The sequence below is a fragment of the Amphiprion ocellaris genome, chromosome 18 (genome assembly GCF_022539595.1).
Source record: "Amphiprion ocellaris isolate individual 3 ecotype Okinawa chromosome 18, ASM2253959v1, whole genome shotgun sequence".
Lineage (NCBI taxonomy): Eukaryota > Metazoa > Chordata > Actinopteri > Pomacentridae > Amphiprion > Amphiprion ocellaris.
Genome location: NC_072783.1, coordinates 22667166 through 22681468, shown reverse-complemented (window position 1 = coordinate 22681468; position 14303 = coordinate 22667166). Strand labels below are relative to the sequence as shown.

At 37.1% G+C, this 14303-nt stretch overlaps 1 long non-coding RNA gene across 2 annotated transcripts; it reads right to left on the bottom strand.

Annotated features, from left to right (window-relative positions):
• Positions 1-4842: 4842 nt before the first annotated feature.
• LOC129347427 (uncharacterized) lies at positions 4843-12525 on the bottom strand. Of its 2 annotated transcripts, XR_008599534.1 has the most exons (4): positions 10310-10445; positions 9339-9439; positions 5122-6344; positions 4843-5051 (listed from the first exon to the last, which is right to left on the bottom strand). It is a non-coding gene; the product is annotated as an uncharacterized LOC129347427 (long non-coding RNA). The 2 variants fall into 2 exon arrangements; XR_008599535.1 differs by having other exon boundaries at positions 4843-6344; positions 10310-12525.
• Positions 12526-14303: the final 1778 nt, after the last annotated feature.

Genomic DNA, 14303 nt, shown 5'->3' with positions numbered 1-14303 from the left:
GTTTTTTTTTAACTCGAGTCTCGACTCGACCGTTTTTCTCAGGAGGTTGGACTTCAGCCTTTGAGCTGGAGGGTGGAACCCTCAGTTCCAAGACTTTCCAAAGCCTCCACACCTCACGAGTCCTCAGGACCTGAGCTTTCACACAGTCTGAGGGCTGAAATTTTCTAAGTCCCACAGTAGTTCTCTGTTAGATTGAACCTTCAGACAGTCCAAGGACTGATATCTTCTAAGTTCCTGAGTAGTTCTCTGTTAGTTTGAACCTTCAGACAGTCTGAGGGCTGAAATTTTCTAAGTCCCACAGTAGTTCTCTGTTAGATTTAACTTTCAGACAGCCCAAGGACTGATATCCTCTAAGTTCCTGAGTAGTTCTCTGTTAGTTTGAACCTTCAGACAGTCTGAGGACTGAAATCTTAAAAGTTTCTCAGTACTTCTCTGTTAGTTTGAACTTTCTGATTAACAGAAGCCTTAAAACTTGTGACCATGGGTCTTGATTTCACATTTAGACCATCAATCTGAGTTCTTGTCAGACCTTCGCCTGTGGGTTTTTTAGAAATCCTGAACAAACTTTGATTCTCTTCACTGAACAGTAAAGTTTGTGGAGATCAGAAGGTAACAGTTTGATAAATGCCTTCAACTACTAGTAGCCTTTATCTGGAAAGCAGTTTTCTGAAATGAGTTCTTAGTAAATCTGTCCACAATCAAACCAAGAACATAGAAAGAGGAAATGTTTGAAGAAACAACTTGATGTTTTCATTTCAGACTAGAAAACACTTTAAGACTTTTGTCTGTTTTTGCTCCTTTTGATCGTTTTATTCTCTCTTCTGTTTAATTTGATCTTCTAAAGTTTAACTGGTGTCTTTTCAAATGTTATGTCTTTAGTTTGATTCTTCTTAAATGTTTAGTTTTGCTCTTTTCTCACCTTTTATTCTTTTCTAATGTCTTTGTCTTTTTAATGTTTGTTGTTTCAAATATTTTATCAGCTTGTTTGAAATTTTTTTTCTTTCCCAATATTTAATTGTTTGATTTAATCATTGTTAAATGTTTTACCACCTTTTAATGTTTATTTTTCTTTTTAAATGATTCATTGTATTTTCTGTTTAATTCCTATTTGAAGTTTTATTGTCTTTAAGATTTAATTTTCTAATTAAACATTGAATTTTTTAATTAAATGTTTTGTCTTTTTAAAGGTTTAATAATCTAATTTAATGTTTTGTATTTTTTTTTAAATGTTTAATATTCTTGTTCAAAAAGTATTTTTTAAATGTTTAATTATCTAAAATATTTTCTCTGTAATTTCATACTTACATGTTTTGTATCGTGTTTATCTAATTCAATATTTTGTCAGTTAAATAAAACGAAACATTAAATACAATTAAATGATGAATGAAATTAAACAAAATGTTTAAAATAACATTATTAGAAATTACAGAGAAAATATTTTAGATTATTAAACATTTAAAAAATACTTTTAATTTTTTTTTTTACATTTTATTGTATTAATTTTTTTCCCCTTTTAATTGCTTTTTGTGATGCAGTTTATTTCTTTAATCTTCTTTTTCTGTCAAGATTTAAACCCCAACCTTAAAAATGAAATAAACCCTTAAATCACAGTGAAAATACTTCTGTTGTCACAATCATGAGTTAGTCAATTATTCAGTTTATCAATTCAGCTTTATTTGTTTAGCACTTTTTACACAGATGACAAAACTAAACAAGCAAAGAGAAAAAACTATGCTAAAACTATGATTAAAACTCAAAAACATTTTAAAAAAATAAATATTTAACATGGTAATAAAATATGTTGTGTCCAGGGGATGGAGGGAGTTTATTGAAGTCTTCTTGGGCTCACATGGGAAATCATTTAAAATATAAACTTGATATTCAGTCTAAGGAAACTGCAGAGCGACAGAAGAACCAACAATATCTCCTGTTCTCTCCTTTAATGAGTCGACTCTTCTTGTGCTTTCAGACCAAAGAACTACAGACTCTTCACAACCTGCTCAAACTCTTGGTACAGGACCTCACCACACGGGTCAAGAAGGTTTCCTTCTCATTTCTACTCTGAAGCTCACCTTCTCCTGCTCAAACTGCTGACAAATGTTTCTGCTGCTCTAAAGTCTGGTCTCCAAAACCTCCTAAAAACTCTCAAAGTCTCTTCTGCTGCAGGTTGCTTTGTGGAACTGTTCCAGAAAACCTCACTAAAGCACATGGAGGGGCCTCAAGATAGTCATCCAAATGAAACCATACAAAAACCAAACTAAGGCACAACCCAAACACTAAAGTCTCCTGCAGCCTACCAGAGAACCTCTGAGAACAGAGAATCAGGACAGGAACTCTTACCTTCTGGACAACCAACGTTGCTTCACAAACAAGAACACAGAATGTGTCTGACCAAAAACCTCTGAAGACTCACTACAGCCAAGATAAAGACACAACTCACCTGCACCAAATCCACTAATCACTGCACACATTAACACCATGTGCTAACTGTGGCTAAAGAACCACATTTACCAAGACAACTATCCAGTACAAAGCCCTAAAACACACCAAGAAACACATTAAAGACGATTTTACTGCTGGAAGCTGCAAGCCAATGCCTAAAGAACAACCTAAAGCAATGGAGCCAAACCCAGTTCAGTGGTGAATAGAAGCAGAGGAAATGTTTGTCTGCAGCTAAATAAAGCAGGAAGACACTGAGCTGCTCAGGTGTTCCTGATAACACCAAGCAGCCACCTGGACAGCCAATAGGAACACAGCTTACTGGAAGTCCAGAGGGCTGGGTTAGTCAAGTAAATTTAGTTTAAAGTTGAAGCAGAAAGTTAACAAAGAAAGTTGGAAACCACCTTCTGATACCTGAACTCTCTGAGTTTTCACACAAAGAACACCTGAACATGTCAAACTGGTTTCATAGTAGAACCATCATTGTAAAAACGTCATAATATGGTGTGTTGCTCAAAAAACATTACGACCCGGCTGTCTAGGGTAGCCGAGGAGCAACACAAAAACAGGACAAATGCTGGTTTCCAGAGGGTTAGGAGGATATTTATTTGAAAGAGTAAATTTACAACAACACAACATGTGAGCAGAAAAATCACAAAGTCTGTCTTTAGTTCAGCTGAAAATATTAGTTTTTTTCTTTTTTATTGACCAAACTTTTCAGGAAGTAGATGAAGATTAAAGCTCTCATGTAGAAGTCCAACTTATTTTGGATCCTTGTGGAGAGTTTAATCTTAGAGTTTATAAAGCTGTTGTTTTTAGAGTCACATAGATTGTTTTGACATTTAATAACAGAGTCCTGAAATAAAATTACAGTTGTGGATTTCTGTCATTTAGTCTGGACTAAACAAATAACAGCAGCATAAATCTCAAACGTCATTATGAGGAGTCTGGATTGAGGTTTCTCACTTGATAATGATCAAAACATGAAATTTAGGTTGGTTTAAAGGAATATTCCACCTTAAATCTTTGAATGTTGACCTAAAAGGTTGGTTTCAGGAAGTATTCCACCTACAAGGTCCTCACGCATCCACCTTAAAGGAACATTCCACCAAAAATCCCTGGACATGCACCTAAAATGTTGGTTAACGAGTTTTCCATCCAAAATCCTCAAAGAGACCTGAGGGGCTGGTTAAAAGGAATATTCCACATAAAACCTCAAATATAGACCCGAAAGGGTGGTTTAGAAAAAGTCCTTCAATGTAGACCAAAAAAGTTAGTATGGAGGAATATTCCACCTGAAATGTAGACCTGAGAAGTTGGTTTGGAAGAAAATACCATTTTAAACATCCTTAAATGTAGACTAAAAGACGGTTTGGAAGAAAATTCCACCTAAAACCCTCCAATGTAGACCTAAAAGGTGAGTTTAATGGTATATTCCACCTAAAATTCACTACTGTAGACCTTGGAGGTTGGTCTGATGGTATATTCCACTCAACATCCTTGAACATAAACTTAAAAAGTTCATTCAAAGGAATATTCCACCTAAAATACTTGAAATGTAGACAAAAAAATCTTGGTGCAAAGGAGTATTCCACCTTAAATGTAGACCTAAAGGATGGTTTGGAGTAATATTCTACTCTAAAATCTTCCAATGTAGACCTAAAAGGTTGATCTGATGGTATATTCTACCAAACATCCTGGAACATTTACCTAAAAGGTTGGTTTAATGGTATATTCCCAGAAAAACCCTTGAACATCAGGCCTAATGGTATATTCCACCCAAAATACTTGTACATATACCAAGAAGTCAGTGTAAAGGAAATGTAGACCTAAAAGGATTGTTTAAAGGAATATTTAAATGATTATTTTCATTATTTAATAGTCTGTTATCAGTCAAAACCCTGGCAAACTTATTTTCTTCAGTTTTTTTAGTGGAAGTCACAAATAAAGGAGCTCTTGGTTTTTCCCGGCGTTAGTGAGTCAAAAGCTGCTGTTTCAACACAGACATGTTCACATACATCCACAAACCTCTCAGCACTCAAACACCCACAGACAGGAGGCCGGCTGGACCGAGGCTCGGCGGCATCCTCAGACCCACGAGTCGGGGAGTCGCTGAACTTGTTGGTCCGGTTTGAAGACCTCCGTGTGGTCCAGTAGAAGTCACGTAGTCGGTGTTGGCTTTGAACCACAGCGACTGGCCTCCATCAGGTGGACCGGCTCGTCCTCGTAGGGCTCCTCCTGTAGCCTTGAAGGGACCACAGGAACATTCAGTAGCTGTTGGAGTTCTTCCTGTCAGGCTCGTGGTAGAACGGCTCTGAAGAATCTTGTACTTGTCTTATCTGGAACAATCTAACAGCCTAAACTGTTAACAGCGGTGTAAAGAAGCAAACACACAGGCATAGATTAGGACTCAAACTAGATTTATTTTAGAAAACAAATCAGCTTAGAGGCATTTGTTCACACGTGGCTGAATAGGAGGCCATCCAATCAAATTTGAGGTCTTCACTCTGTAGGTTGTTTGTTTGGTGAGACTCTTGGACCTCCATCAGCTGACGTGGATGTTTGATGGTCTTCCTCTCTAGTGCCAGATGATTCATCCATGAATTCAGCAGCTACAGACAGAAATGAAGCTCATGCTGCAGTTATTGAATTCCTGTTCCAGATCAAATGTTCAGAGCTCACCTTGAATGCAGTCGTCTGCTGTCTGATAGTTTTTCTCATTGTAGTCTTCAATAGTCTTTTTCCTCATGTCAGGATGTGGTGAGACTCTTTCTCGGTCTCTGCAGACGTCCCTCATTGTGCATCTCCAGAGAAGAAACAGAAAAACTGATCACTGCTTCAGCATCACAAATGCTCTCCAGCATTGAGAGTGTTTTAGGAATTACTTCATTGTGTTGTGAACTTTGAAGGAGCAGAAACTTTACAGCTGACAAAGATATGAGCTCCAATTCTGTATGTTTTAGGAAATGAAGTTCATCAAATGAACACTTGATTATTGCTGATAACGCTCATTAAATTACTGAAGAAATCCAACATAAAAACCTGTAAACTCTCAGGCAGCTTTTGTTAAAGTTTGTCTATAATTCTATCATCATGTTCTGGAACCAGGACTCTGCAGAAGTTCCTTCAAACAGATACTTGTGTGTTTCTATTTAAGGCCTCAGGTTTGAACGTACAGCAGAGGATTAGAAAGGAGTGATTTTAATATTTAAATCAGTCCAGTAAATGTTTGGAGTAAAAATGATTTGTGTCAAATAATATTGTAGAGTCTCACTTAAATATATCCAAATGAGTTCAGTGTATTTACATTTTATAGAATATTTGCTTTCTTAATCTCAATACTGTAGGGTCTGACCCTAAATATTATAATAATGATGTAAATTTAAATAAGAGAATTCCACAGCATGGATCACCATCTGCTGTGTTGATTCATAGCTGAATGTCAGAATGAACTGAGCTAGAAAAGCTGCTTTGAGCTGCAACATTACGGTCTGACAATCCAACACCATCACAGTTTTCATCTGGTTGTTTTGCTCCAACATGCTGTGAAGTTCAGTTTTTACCTGAATCAATACAGAGACTCTATTTCCAACCAAGACTGGAATAAAAATTAGAATGTTAAGAGGTTATTAATGCAACTAAATCCTTTCAGATGGAAGGATTTACTTCTAAGTTGTAATTCAAGTTTCAGTTGGAGCACATTGCATTCACAAAGAAAAACAGCGATACCTTCATAGCAACATTTAATAAACCTAAAGCTTCCCTGTTGGCTCATTGGTGGAGTTTGTTACTGAGCATCTGAACCTTAAATCCAGTGAGACGACCATCTTCAGTCGAGGCCAGTCAGAGAACTTCAAGATCTTCCATCAGCTGGACCAGATGTGGCATCATCTCCCTCTGAACATCTGGATGACAGGAGAAAAGACAGAAATCAAACACAGATCACAGAAATACAATTTATTCACTTTCATCATTTTATAAAAGTAGCATGAACTTTATTAAAACTTGACAATATCAGTAATGAAAGTAAATGTTTTTATCTCGTGTTGAAGCTAAATTTAAAGTCAATTTTAATGACAGTTTATCCTGAGAGGAGTGAGAATGGAGCTTTTCTTTCCTTTTTAGAATATTCCGTCAAAATATTCTGTTTATTATTGGCTTTAGAAGCATTTTTCTTTACTTATTTATTTTTAGATACCTCAGACTGATACACTTTGCTGGTTTGCAGATAATTTCATGTACAATGACAATAAAGATCTTCTATTATAACATATTTTGCTAAAACAAGAACTGCAAAACTTCTCAACCATCTCTCAGGCTGCAAAATTCCAACTGTGACAAAGAATTATCTGATGTAGTTATTATTATAATCTTTACTGAACCAGCCCTGGAATTACAATTACAGTTTTCTCAATTGATAAGACACTGTTCCTGAAAAATAGCACAAATTTCCCAACACACTGCACACTATTTTTCTTTATTTGAACACAATTCACAAAGCATTGCACACTTGTGTCAAAAGCCCACTTTACAGTCAAAATCTGAACTTTGTTTTCAAAATTAAGACACACGAAGCAAAAGTAGGACACTGCACTGCTAAATACAAAACACTGCTCTCTCAATGTTCACTCACTGAAGTGTAAAAAATGATGCAGTCCTCAAAAATGACAACTCAAACACAAACGCATCCTATAAATGACTCAGAGCCACTTCAGTGCCTGACTGTACATTATAAAATTAAAATAATGTTAGACAAAAAATACAGCACTGTATTGTACACAATACAGTGTGCAAATATTTACACCATGTCTGCATCAATTCTTTCAGCCTGGTCAGACCACAGGACCTCATCAACATCACAGGCTATGTTTTCTCTGGAAAGAAAGATCTAGTGTGTCTGATCCAGCCCTGACATGCGTCAACAGAAACATCACCACATACCAAGACCACTGATTGATAGAGATTTTCACAAAGTATGGCTGCCGCTCATATACCTTCCACCTCTATGTAGAGAAGAATTCTTCTATAGGATTCAGAAAGGGAGAATATGGTGGCAGAAAAACCACAACAACTTGAGGGTTCATATTGAACCATTCCCAAATCAATAGTTGTCTATGAAAACTAACATTATCCCAGATGTATTCATGTGTATCATCAGAATCCAACTGAAAAACTCTGTGGAACAAGCGCACACCAAACAGAGAAAAAGTCAGTCATGTACACTTTCTGTAATTTTACCAGCACTTGTGAAGCAGAATTATACATTAGATTTTTTACAGTATTCTCAGAACATTTCTGACTGCTTGTATTGTTCCAGTATAGACATGTCACTGAAGTGACAAACAACATTTACATACATGTAAAGTAAACCACAGTAAACCTGAAACCATTTACTTTATGCACCATCCTTACCATCTGCTGACCTTAACAACAGATTGCATTCTGAACAGCTAATGCTGTTTCCCAGCAGGTTTTATAGTGTGCAGTTCATCGGTGAAAGTGTTTTCAGTTTTGACCTGTTGTATCTTAATTGTGACAGCAGTGTTGGAACAGGGTCCCAATTCTGCTTCCTAGTGTTTACTTTTTGAAAAATGTGTGCTATGAGTGAAAAAATGTGTTCAGTCTTTTGCAAAAACAGTGCAAGAGTTTTGGAAACTGTGTGCAAACAATGAATAGTGTCCAAAATTTGGACAGCAGTGTCCTGTTTTTGAGAAATGTGTGCAGTCAGTTGGTGGCTGTGTACAGTGAATGGAATTTAGTGTCTTATCAATTGAGAAAAACTGTAATAAAAATCTGTATATGGATATGATTTTCTCTGATGGGACCACTTTGGAAGCCGTAGTAATTATTAACTATCCTTTGAAGGGAAAGATTAGGTCTTCATTCAGGTGGATAAAAAAATGCTCTCCCTTTAAAAAAAAAACAACAAAAAAAAAAAACCTTCATACAATGAAGTAAATCTCTTCTGCACTGCACACATACTACACTTTTGTATAACTCTGGATGTCAGAGTAAAGGCAGACAGATCCACCGATCAGCCACAACATTCTGACCACTGACAGCTGAAGAGAACAACATCCATCATCTTGTTCTAATGCAACGTTCTGCTGGGAAACCTTGACGTTCATGTGGATGTTTGACATGTACCACCACCTAAACACTGCAGGACAAACAACCCCCTAGTCTCCATGGCAACAGCCGGGACCAACACAGTATTAGTCAGGTGGTCAGAATGTTCTACTGTTATATTGTCATGCTGATTATATGATCAGTAAATGTTACCATCAATTATAATGTCCACATTGATCAGGGAAAAAAACAACTATCAGTTCATTCAGAAACTGTGGGGTTAAACCTAAAAACACAGACCTCAACAGCAGTTTGTTTCAAAGCAGAACACCAGCTGGTTTTCACTAAAGAAGCTTTCAGAGCAACAATTAAATGACAGTTTTGTTCTCATTAAGTTCACAGTCAGCCAAAATAATGTACACACATCAGGAAAAGAACATTTTTTATAGATATTTCATTTGTATAAGTACTTCTACACATATAGATTCCTCTTTCAAAGTTTGATCAAATCATGAAAAACTCTGTGTCCTGTTGTACGATGTTTTCCCAACAGATGGCGCTACCTTCATGAATGGAGCATCAACAAGTGACGTCTACAACACAACAGAAATGTCTGGAAGCCAGTGGCCACCACTTTGACCACCTCTTGTAATTGTAGAGGCCAAAGATAACTTTTATTAATCTCGTGATGTCTGAATAAATTTGGTATTGAAATATTTATGCAAGTTTTTCTTTTCCTGATGTGTGTAAACATTATTTTGGCTGACTCTGTATAATGGGTTTCTGACAGGTCACCAGGCAACATCTTTTTATAACAATGACAAACATACCTGCATTCTACAAGAGTGATTTTCCTCATGTGCAGGTAAAGATGTGTGAGGAGCTTAGAGATGACAGGAGCAGGAGTCATCCTCACTAATTCAGCTTCCACCTAGAAACAGAAAGACCACAAACAAACACACTGATATAATCTCAAACGTTCAACCTCACAGCCTCAAAATATCTGTTTAGGAAGTGGTGTGTTTCTAAATTCTGCTGAAAGCATTGACAGACATTCTCTTACAAGGTTGTGTAAAAAGCAGCCTGTCCTCTGAGCTACTGAGAAATCTTCCTGAACCAAAACTATAGCCTCAGTCAGAGATAACAGGTATCACAAATTATGAAGAACTTTCTTTGTTAACTCAGACTTTCTGCTTCAACCTCACATAAAAAGGGGAGTTTAACTCATCAGGTGACTGAAAATGAACGGCTTGTGCAGTTCTAGATCCAAAAATAGGATGTTTCAACTCATGTTTTACTACAAATACATACAGTAATAAATAAAAACAATGGCTGGTTGTTAGTTTATTCACTATTAATGTCATTTTATATACTGGATTGAACTTGAGCAGTGGAAGAGAGAAGGAATTTAATGAAATTATGGAGATTCAGAGAGGTAATGTTGCGCAATGTTAAGTTAAGCGCTGTTTAATTCAAACCAGCTGAATGTTAAACTTCAGTGCAGCTGAACGGGTTTCAGTTAACCTTAAAGTAAAATAACTTTTTTAAAAGCTAAAATACACAGCAGAGAAATACAGGTTGAGAAGGTCATTCTAATCATGATGGACAGGCAGCAACTAACACAGGTGTTCAGCGGTAAGTTAGCCACCTGTGTTGATTAGCCCGCTAGCTAACTTAGCCGCTTAGCTAGCTAACGCGTCTGGACCAACTGCTCAAACACCACAAAACACAACTCTTCACAAGTCGCTGACTTAACGTACAACAAAACAACGCTGCTGGTTAGAAGTATATATCTTCTTACCGTGTTTTACTCCAAAAACAAGGTCAACAGCTGCCAGAGATGCTACCATACAAAGAAGACTAGATACGCTATCGCGCTGTCTTCCATATTATCTATGGTCTGACCAATCACTGCTCTCTGGCTCCGCCCTCTGAGAATCTTGTTGTCGTTTGGCTCCACACGTGCTGATGACCACTTCCGGTCTCAGAAAATGAAAAAACGGGTCATTTTTCGTGTCTGTCTCTTACTTATTTTATTTTGTTATTCTAAATAGGGACTGAGGAGGGAACCCTGACAATTTGACCTGTAATTGGCGCTATATAAATAAAATTGAATTGAATTCTCTCAAAGTTTCTCGGTCCTATATTCCTGTTAGCTGCCATTTCATAAATATGTTACAAGAAAAACAGCTACCTGAAAATTCTTTGCGACCTTCTTATATCTTATGTTTTATGGGTGTTATTTTAATTTCAGTGCTAAGCAGCTACTCTGAGAAGCCCATGTCTGCTGATTGTTGACACAAAGTTTGAGGAGTATTTATAAAGCTTTGAAACCTCTTTTAAAGATGACTGTGCACAAACTGTAACCCTGACAAGCTAAATAAAGTCTGAGACCTTGGTAAAAGTTATCAGAGAGCTCAAATCTCTTTTGGACTCTCATTTCATTCACTCCAAAATTGTTAAAAATAATAATACAAGCACACTAATCTTGCTTAAAATGTTGAAAAGAATGTTTGATCTTTAACTATTTTTGACTTTTGGACATCACCCCGTTTTCTACTAACTTAACCCTCAGATGCAAACAGTAATACAAATGATTATTCTCAACCAAAATGACAAAAGTGGCATAAAAACACATTGACTCTTATATGGGTCAGTTTTTGACCCACCTATGGAAGAGTGTAGGGTGCAATCACTCGTGCTTCTAAGGGTACTAGTTACAGTAACAAAAATTTTGATCACGACAATGGCAACACCTGCAAATGAATAAAAACAATAAGCATTGAAGTTTATTTGGTTTGGAGATGGAAATGTGTACAGAATTTATACTCACTTGCCTGATATCTGTGTCTGCAGTGTCATTTAAGGATCAGACTGAAGGGAGTCTCTGACATGAACCAACAGAAACCAGTCAAGTTATTCAAATGAGCACTAGTTTGAATAACAGTGTTTACATCTGCATCTCTGAGAGATTAAATAAACAGATATCCAAGCAGTGACGTATTTTCCTCGGAAATCAAGCCGAGTGGCGCTAAGAGTATTTATAGCAGCATCACAAACAGAGTTTGATGAAGCCGTTGGACAGTTTGCACAAAGTCCCGGCACATTTCCAAGTTGTGGTTCAGTCATCTGCAGAGACAAGATCACTCTCTGCTTGACTCCTAACATGTCCTGTCTAAGCTTGTTGTATGTGTCGTTAAGTATGTCAAGAAGACAAAGGAACTGATCATCACTCCACTCTCTCCCCAGCAGCCCATCCTCATCAATAACCAAGCAGTGGAAATAGTGGGCAGTTTTAAATACCTTGGGACAATAAATTCACCTTTGACCAGCACACCATGGATGTCCAAAAAAGAAGCCACCAGAGACTCTCAGCCATCTGTCAACCATCCATCAACAAAACCAAACTCATAACCACCACAGCCTCCAAAAGAATCGATCTTCCCACACCAAACCTCACAGAGTTAAACAATAGAGCCATTACACGACTATAATAGAACAGGACATAACACACCCCCCTCCCCTCAGGACGTAGATATAGAACACTGAGATGCAGATGAGCTAGACTAAGCAAAAGCCTGATCCCATGTGTCATAGCAACCCTTAACAAAAGGCCAAGGTGATCTGGCCAGAGTGAAAGCTACACTCATGTTGAACAGTATTTTTGTAGAATGTGTATTTTTTTTGTTTGTTGTTGTCAAGCGGAATGGTGCTGTAGAAAAGAATTTCCCCTTGGGGACAATAAAGTCTAAAGTCTTAACGTGCAGCATCAGGGTCCAAAGCGTCAAAATGTTCATTTCTGAAACGCCAACAAAGATGGAGATCTGTCTGCAGGAGTTCTGTGCACAATCCATAATTTAACTCCTAAGTAAAAGTCTGAGAGTTTTACTCTTCAACAGAATATAGTGTTGGAGAGATACTGAGAGGCAGATGAGACCAAACAGCTCCAAGAACACAAGAAATGGCCGTTGAAATGCAGAAATCACATTGTTGTTACTCCAGCAGCGTCCATGTCATAGTGGGTTGTAGGTATGTATGTGTTCCTGACACCGAGGACACTGGTGGTGGACGTTCCTCAGGCTTTTCATGTGGAAAGGGATTAAACAGCAGCCAGCGACACACCTGACAGAGAGAGCAGATGTGATTGGAGATGTACAACACTGTAAAGTAGCTAAATACTGAAATGCTGCACCAAAGTAAAAATTCTGAGCTTCTTGTACTTTACTCATTTCCGCCCCAGTTCAGAGGGAATATTGTCGTTTTTTGTCCACTACATCTATTTCACAGCTTTAATTGCAAGTTACTTTGTATATTCGGATTAATAACACAAAATATACACATTATGTTGTATTATAATTTCATTAAGATAGAATTTTATGAATCTGCAGGTGGAAACGTGCAAACTATGTGCTGCAATTAAAGTCAAGAAACCAGCTTCACCAGCTGCAACATTAAAGTGATGGACACATTTATGCATCAGTAAATAGAATCCAACAACATTATATATTGTATATAGTACTTTTTCTCAAGCAAAAATCTGGCTTTTACTTGCAGCAGAGTATTTTTACAGTGTGGTGGTGTTAGTTTTATTTAAGTATAAGATCTCAGGACTTATTCTGTGCTTTATAAAATATTTATAAGTTATGACAGGTTTGCCAGGTTCTGACAAAATAGTGACTCATCTGGAATTCTACACTTCTACAATTTCCTTTAGCAGGTGCTTTTATCCAAAGTGACATACATCTGAGAGTAGCTACAACAGGAGTTATTACTGGAATTATTAACGTCGAAAACTGCAGACTTGAAAGCATTTTAATAATGCCACTGGCCAATAATGCCAAGGGTTGTACACAAGCTGGAAGCTCAAGTATTATTCCTACTAACAGCTATTCTTTTTAAAGGGGAGATGCTACAAATAAACAGGCTTTTTTATTTTTACTAATAGATATCAAGAGGAAACTTCCCCACTGATTACTTACAATAAGACAACTGTTTTAGTCGCTACATAAATGAGAAACTATAGCCAGTAATAATTCATTTTCTGCACGTTTTTAGAATAAAATGTTCCATAAATCAGGCCGTGAATGATATATGAACCAACCCCTCTGTAAACACCTTCAGAACACAGATAGGTATAAAAGTGGAAAGTTTGATGTGAGTAAGTACTGCTGAAGTCCATACTCAGGAGGGAGAAAATACATCAGACCCTTCAAGATTAATTATTTACAGGTAAAGATTTTAACCATGAAACCTCCAAAGTAGATATTTTTTTTCTTGAAATTAGGCATTACCTAGTTTCAGTATGTACTAACTTGCATTAATGTTGCATAAATGTAGTAAAATAAACACTTAATGTGTGTTTTACATGTTTTCTCTACACTATCCTGACAGAAATAATGTCAAAGAATCAAAACGTGTCAAAATCTCAAAACTGATCAGTGCACGAAAAAACTATATTCAGTTATTATACCTGCCTTGTGTGTGTTCACTCAAAACAGCTTCATTTTTAGGCAAAATTTGCAAATCAGATGCAGCCACACATACCCAATCATGGAGCATAAGAAGCAGGATAACCACATCGCCTCGCTCACTGTGCTGTGGGTTTCCGTGACGACGACCTCTTGGCATGACGGACACTTGGTGATTTCTGCGACTTGACGAAGACTGTCCACTTCACCATGAGAGAGAGAGAGAGAGACAGAAAACAGTGGTACCAGCTTAACTCTGGAGACACTGATGTATTCAAATGCAGGGCATGCATGTTATTGCTGTGATATATTTTAAAGAACCCATCT